The sequence below is a fragment of the Galeopterus variegatus genome, unplaced genomic scaffold (assembly GCF_000696425.1).
Source record: "Galeopterus variegatus unplaced genomic scaffold, G_variegatus-3.0.2 Scaffold3417, whole genome shotgun sequence".
Taxonomy (NCBI): domain Eukaryota; kingdom Metazoa; phylum Chordata; class Mammalia; order Dermoptera; family Cynocephalidae; genus Galeopterus; species Galeopterus variegatus.
The window spans coordinates 56,624-64,136 of NW_007729528.1; positions in this window are offsets into that span (position 1 = coordinate 56,624).

A 7,513-nucleotide genomic window follows, 5' to 3' on the forward strand; every position below is an offset into this window, starting at 1 on the left:
TTTAGCTGGGTCTATGACCACCTTACATATGTACTACGTTTCTTAGCCTCCCACACATTTAGGTATGACTATGTGACCAGGTGTTGACAAATGGCATACAAGTAGGAATGCTGTTTGGGGAGTTTCATTAAGTTGGGAGAGGCCCACCCTCCTTTGGCCCTTCCATGTGCCTGGAATGTGGCTGTGATGATGGGAGCTCAGCCCTGCCTTTGGAGAGGGAGCCTTCTGCAACGTTGCAAGGGGTGGAGGAGCCTGGGACTCAGATGCCAGTGTCATTCCAGCCTTGGGTGCCCAACCCCAGGCTTATTTTAAGGAGGAAGAAATGAACTCGTGTCTTGCTTTGGCTACTGTGAAGAAAACGTGTTCATTTCAATTTCAGAGCAAGCACCACGCCTAGAGGAGAAACATTAGAGGCATTCCCACCGAAACCAGGAGCAAGACAAAACGTGTTCACTATCACCTCTTATCAACTGTGCTCGGTAGGTACCAGCTAACGCAAAAGACGAAGGAAAATGGAGGAAGGAAGGCAGGCGCAGGTGACAAAGTGCTGACATGGCCTGGAGTCTGTTGAGAGCAGGCACCCTATTGGGTGCTGGAGCAAATGACTCATCGGATGATCCTCATCAGCAGTACCCCTCAGGCTGAGGACAGTTACTTGGGACACTGAGCTAACGGGGGTGGGGGGGGTGGCTAAGGGAGTTGAGGCCACCATGCAAGTAGTCGTGCTGGGGAGAGAGGGCAGGACAGGAGGACAGGGTGTGGGAAGTGACGGGTCAAGGCCTGGTCTCAGTAGGTGGGGCTGGCAGGGAGAGAGGGCCAGATGAGGGCCACCTACTGCTTTTCATGGTGTCTCCCTAGTGCCCAGGACAGTGCCTGCCACATAGCAAGTCACCAAGTAGTGGGTAAGTGAATGTTTACGCACCAGGTCCCCTTCTGGGTGTTGAGGACAACCTCACAATATCTTATCCCTGCCCGTGACCCTCACATTCTAGAGGGGACGGAAAGCACTGTTCAGTGGTGTGGTCAGGGCTTCTGTGGGGAAATGCACAGTGCACTATGGGGAAACTGAGGCTCCCAGTGCTGGCTCGAGAGTGTCAGGGAAGATCCCCAGGGAAGCAGTGCATGAGGGAGAAGTCTGAGAACAAGCTGGAGTCGGCCCGTGTGGCTTTTGTTGTTATTACAGCCTCGCTAGCAGGTCCACAGTAGCATCTTGGGACCTGCATTTCCCTCGTGACTAGGGACGCTGAGCGTCTCTCCACGTGCCTCGTGGCCATTTCTACGTCTTCTCTGGAGAATGTCTGCTCAAGTTCTTTGTCCCTTTTTAAAATTGGGTTGTTTGTTTTTTCGTTGAGCCATAAGAATCCTTTATATTTTCTGGATATTAGACCATTGTTAGATAAATGATTTGCAAGTATTTTCTCCCATTGTGTAGCTTGTCTTTTCATTTTCTTGACAACGTCCTTGATACACAAAAGTTTTTAATTTAGATGGGGCCCAGTTTATCTTTTTATTTCTTTTGTAGCTTGTGTTTAGGGGTCATATCTACGAATCCAGCTCCAAATCCAAGGTCAGGAAACCCCTGCGTTTTCTCCTGAGGGTTCTACAGTTTCGCTCTTAGTTGAGGTCACTGAGCCGTTTTGAGTGAATCTGTGTGTGTGGTGTGAGGCATGGGCGGCTGGTTGATCTGCCCTGCACACGCCCGCTCTGCCAGGCGACACGGGCCAGGGCACACCCTCGGGGTGCTGTGTGGGACGGACCCTCTCTTCCAGCCCAGGCAGCCGGGCACCGAGTGGTGGAGCCAGGCTGATCGTCGTCAGGAGCAGAGGTTGCGCCCAGGGCACCTGCAGGAGAAAAGGGGACGTGGGGGGTGGGAGAGGGCACCGGCCGAGGGGGAGGCGACGGAGGGAGCAGCCCCGCCCGGCCCCGCGAGGTCTGCAGCTCAGCCTCATCCCCAGAGGCTGGTCTGGCTGTCCGGCCCTCTGTGCCTGTCCCTCCCTGCTGCTGCCTGGCCACGACCCCAGGGCTTGCTCAGCACAGGCCTCTCCCGGCCCCTGGCCCAGCCCCGTGGGGTCTGGACTCGTGCGTGCGGCGCCCCCACGAGGGGCGTCATGTGCGGTTGCGGAGGACGTGCTGGCCGGGCGGTGGCCGCAGGTCCCCGGGCGCAACGTTGGGAATTCCCGCCCGGGGCCCGCGCCCACCTGCTCCTCCGCATAGCCACGCTGTCACCCAGGCCGGCCCGGCACGCAGGTGGCCCTCGGAGGGCGCCGCGGGTGCTCGGCCCACTCCCCTGAGGACGGCAGGGGGCGGCCCGGTGGGGAGGGGACAGCGGGGGCCTCGCTCCCTTCCCTCCCGGCTTTTGGGACGGGACTGGCCCAGGGCAGGGCGCTGGCCGGGGAAGGGGCTTCGGGGTCGTTCGGGGAGTCCAGGCTCCGCCGGGGCAGGACGCGCGCCTCCATCCCCTGGTACCTGGGGAGCCACCGGGAGCCCGAAGGAGCCGCCTTCCTGGAAGACAGAACCGGAGGTGACAACGCTTCTTTTTCCGATCACAATTTTGACGCTCTCTGTCGTCAGAATTCTCTCGGGCTTCTCGTTGATGGGAGGAGGCAGCGCGACTGGCCTGGCCCCGGCTGGGCAGTGGCAGGGCTGCCTGAAGCAAACCTGTCGCCAGACGGGCTGGGAGGACGCCTGGGTGTTTGCTGTCACACGTGCGCTGGGTTCCTGTTTTCTGAGAGTCTGCCCTTTACCACCAAAGCGGAGAGGCCCTTGCTGTGGGTGGTGGGTGGGGACACGGCGACCGCCTCGCAGAGCCAGCCGGATCCAGAGGGCACGAGAAGCCGCGAGCAGAGTCCAGGAGCCCCTGCAGGGCTCAGCGCCCAAACGCGCACCGGAGGCTCAGAGCTTCCTGGTCCCCCGAAGGGCAGAGCACAGCGGCTCTGCAGACGGCGACGCTCGGGTGGGGCTGCCGACCTGGAAGACGCAACTCGGAAAGACGGCCTCTCTGGAGCAGAAGAGACTCACTCCTTTTTTTCTTTCGGTTTTTTTTTTTTGGCGGCTGGCTGGTACAGGGATGGAACTCTGGACCGTGGTGTCATCAGCACCACGCTCTGACCGACGGAGCGGACCAGCTGGCCCTGGAATCGAAGATTTTAATCGGGGACAGCAAAGGATTGTAACCCAGAGAGCGCAGACCACGGGAGTCCCGCGCACACCAGAGGACCAGACAGAGGGGGCTTTTAAAGACAAAGAGAAGCTCGAAAACTGCCTGAAACGGAGCAGGTGGTCTCGGGGACTCACTGATGGCAGGAGTGGCAGTTGGGGGGTCCGTTCACTGCGGGGGTAGCCGCTGCTAGGCGCCTGCCCTGGCCTGCGAGTCTTGTCTGAAAACCTGCAGGCCAGAGGAAGTTCCTGTGAGGTGCTGACTGCTCTGTTTATGAGGCACAAGGAGTTATGCAGGATTGTAGAAATTCACGTGCAAGGACCTCCTCTGCACAGCCCCTCTTGGCTCCATTTTGGCTGGTTTGACATAAGTGATTCCATCCTGCATCATTAGCTTCCACAGCGACCACCATAGGCAGGTGTTGGTCCTGATGCCAAGTGTCCCAGAGAATGCAAGGTTGGAAGCACAGCCTTAGCCAGCCACACCCTGCAGGGAGACCCCTCCTTTTAGAATCCCACAGGTAGCAGCAACCACTTGGTCTGAAGGTCATGGACCTGGTACGGTGCTCAACTCATCCTACTTTGCATAGGCCTACCTGATTTGAGCACTAAAAGTCTGATGTCCTGGGGACCCAGTTAGTCCCATGCAAACCAGAATGGGGGTCACCTCAGACCTGCGTTTGGGCCCCAACATTGTCATGAATTCTGCATGACCTTGGGTAAAACTGTTCCCTTTTCTGTGACAAGTCCTTGCCTGGCTCAGCGTTTGTGAGTAACACATTATTTAATGACTACACCTAAGGTTCTGACCTGTGCTCTACTTTGCAAAGCCTTTGCTCCTTCCCTTGCCCTGAACACTGACTGCGTGCTTTCAGGGAAGTTCAGGGTGGTGGTGGAGAATACCTGAGGGCCTTTCGATTACGTGTATATAAATTGCTTCCTTGATTAGTTAAGAAAGTAATTTAAGTGATTCATTTTCAGAAATAATTCAGGCCCAGCCCAAAAGTAGTCTGACTGGTACAGCCCACTCCCAGAGGGTCACTGAACAGATAAAGCTCTCCTTGAGATGGTAATGAGATACTAGCCTTGATGCTTTCCTCATTCCCTGGTGCTTCTCTTTTCCCAGGGCTTACGGGGGCCTTTTTTGCAGGCTCATTCTGGGCCCCCAGACAAAGAAATTCCTTGCAAGGGGGTAATAAATTTTAGGTGCCGTCTGGAAAGATTGTGCACCCTGTAGTACTCACAGCCAATGAGGAGGCAGAGGAAGGCCTTTCGTACCAGGAAATAAATTTCTTGTTATAGCCCTTTTCCATGTGCCTGCCCTTCAGACACCTGAACCTTATAAGGCCGTAATAAAAGTCTCCCTTCACTGTACCTCATGTCTCCATGTTCATCCTTTGGCCTTGGATGGGTGAGGGCACTTCTCACAATCAGTGGTCAGTAAAGCACCCGTATTAGTCCATTTTTGTGGCTTATAATAAAATACATGGAACTGGGTAATTTATAAAGAAAAACGAAGTTTATTGCTTATAGTTTCTGAGGCTGAGAAGTCCAAAGTCCATCTAGTGGTGGCAGCAGTGATCCAGGGGTCTCACATTGCGAGATGGTAGAAGCAGAGAGAGCAGAGAGAGAGAGAGAGAGAGAGAGACAGACAGACTCTCCTCTTCTTTTAAAGCCCTCAGAACCATGCCCTTGGCAACCATTTTTAATCCATCCACTACTACATGGTCTTACAATCCAATCACCTCTTCAAGGCTCTACCTTTCAATTACTGTAATAGGATTTCCCACGCTCTTAACAGTCACAGTGGGGTCTAAGTTTCTAATACATAAAACTTGGGGACACAATTCAAGCTTCAGGGAGTTTGGGGGGACATAATTCAATCCACTACAGCGTCCTCTGCTCTTCTGACCTAATCTGTGGTCAGCAGCCCAAGGACACGTTTAGTGCATTTTCCCTTGTGTGGGCACAGCTTCAGTGGTCCCTTTCCCACCCAGCCCCAAACCCTCTCCCCCACTGTGCTCACAGTCTTCCCACCAAGCACTGTGACACCATTTCACCGTCCTTCCCAGACACCATCCAGACCAGCCCCAGAGCCCAGCCTTCCAGCTCCAGTCTCCCTGTTGGATCCTCAGATGCTGGGTGCTTGCTCTCCTGTACTGTCTTTCTCCATGTCCTTTCCACTGCTCCTGCCACCTGCCTGCACCTTCGTGCCTCTCTGTCTCCTCTCTGTGTCCTGCCGGCTGGCCCAGCCTGGTGGCAGTGCTGCCTTTCTTCCTTGGCTGGACTACCATTCCAGAGGGTGCACGCTGTACCTCAGGGAGCACAGGAGAGCTCCTTGCAGATTGCCATGACACCATTTTCATGGAAACAGTGAGCTGATGTGACCTTTGGACTCACCTGGTCAGCCTGCTCTGTTCTGGAAAGGAACAAAGAATGGGAGTCTCATAAGATCATCTGGAAACTGCCAGAACCCAGGATAGCCCCAGCCCTGAGCTGCATGCAGCTGCGTGGTTGTAGGAGAGGTGAGACCTATCTTAGGTTTTCATCTGGGGCTCTTTAACAAATAGATAAATAAGAGAAAAACACAGTGGATTAATGTGTGTAGCACACATCAGGCAGAAGAATTCTCAAGAAAAAGTAACTCAAACGGTAACTTGGAACAAATCCGTTTACCTAGCACCTCCAATAAAGAGCAGTGGATTGAAGGGAAGTGACAGGACAAAGGCAGGGGGGTTTAGGCTTCCAAGGGCAGCAGCGGGAGAGGGGAGGGAGATGTGGAGAGTGGGCCCCGCCCCAGGCAGGAAAGGGAAGGGGGGGCGGCTTTTCCTGCCTTTGCTGCTGCTTGATTGCCTTCAGCTCAGGAGAGCTTTGAGGCATGTTTGGGGTGACGTATTCTGATCTCCTTTGGTGTCCAAGGCGTGGACTCAGGGGATTTGATCTGTGCTGTTATTAAGCCCCACCCTTGTGCCAGGCAGCACCTGGGGACCAGGAGATGTGCCAGAACTCTCAGCCCCAGTGCCCCAGGTGGACAGCATGAAGCTGGGGGGAGCTTACCAGCAGAACACCAGGTTGTGGGGCAGGTGGAGGCCACGCAAGCTCAGTGTGGGGGCGGGCCTGTCAGAAAGGGGCCTGCCCAGCCCTTTCTTCCAGGGGCAGGAAAAGAGCCCCCAGGCCCATCCTGTTTTTCTCTCTTCAAATAGGCGAGGCCTTCTCCAAAACCTCTTGGAGTTGATAAATGATTTCAGCACAGTAGCAGGATACAAAATCAACACAAAAAAATCAGTAGCATTTCTATTCTCCAATAGTCAATATGCAGAAAGAGAAATCAAGAAAGCCTGCCCATTTACAGTAGCCACCCCAAAAATAAAATACTTAGGAACTGAGTTAACCAAGGATGTGAAAAATCTCTATAATGAGAACTACAAACCACTGCTGAGAGAAATTAGGATACAAGAAGATGGAAAGATATCCCATGCTCTTGGATTGGAAGAATCAACATAGTGAAAATGTCCATAGTACCCAAAGTGATATACAAATTAAATGCAATCCCCATCAAAATTCCAATGATGTTTTTCTCAGAAACGGAAAGAACTATCCAGACATTTATATGGAATAACAAAGACCACGCATAGCTGAAGCAACACTGAGCAAAAAAATAAAGCTGGAGGCATAACACTACCTGACTTTAAAGTATACTACAAAGCTATAATAACCAAAACAGCATGGTACTGGCATAAAAACAGACACACTGATCAATGGAACAGAATAGAGAATCCAGAAATCAACCCACACACCTACAGCCATCTGATCTTTGACAAAGGCACCAGGGCTATACACTGGAGAAGAGACTGCCTCTTTAGCAAATGGTGCTGGGAGAACTGGATATCAATATGCAGGAGAATGAAACGAGACCCATAGCTTTCACCATACACTAAAGTCAACTCAAAATGGATTAAATAATTAAATATACACCCTGAAATGATAAAACTTCTTAAAGAAAACATAGAAGAAACACATCAGGAAGTAGGACTGGACACAGACTTCAAGAACACGACCCCAAAAGCATGGGCAACAAAAGGAAAAAGAAACAAATGGGATTATATCAAACTAAAGAGCTTCTGTGCAGCAAAAGAAACAATTAACAGAGTTAAAAGACAACAAACAGAGTGGGGGAAAATATTTGCAAAATATACACCTGACAAAGGATTAATATCCAGAATATACAAGGAACTCAAACAACTTTACAAGGAAAAAACAAGCAACCCAATTAAAAAATGGGCAAAAGAGCTAAGTAGGCAATTCTCTAAGGAAGATATACAAATGGCCAACAGACATATGAAAAAATGCTCAACAT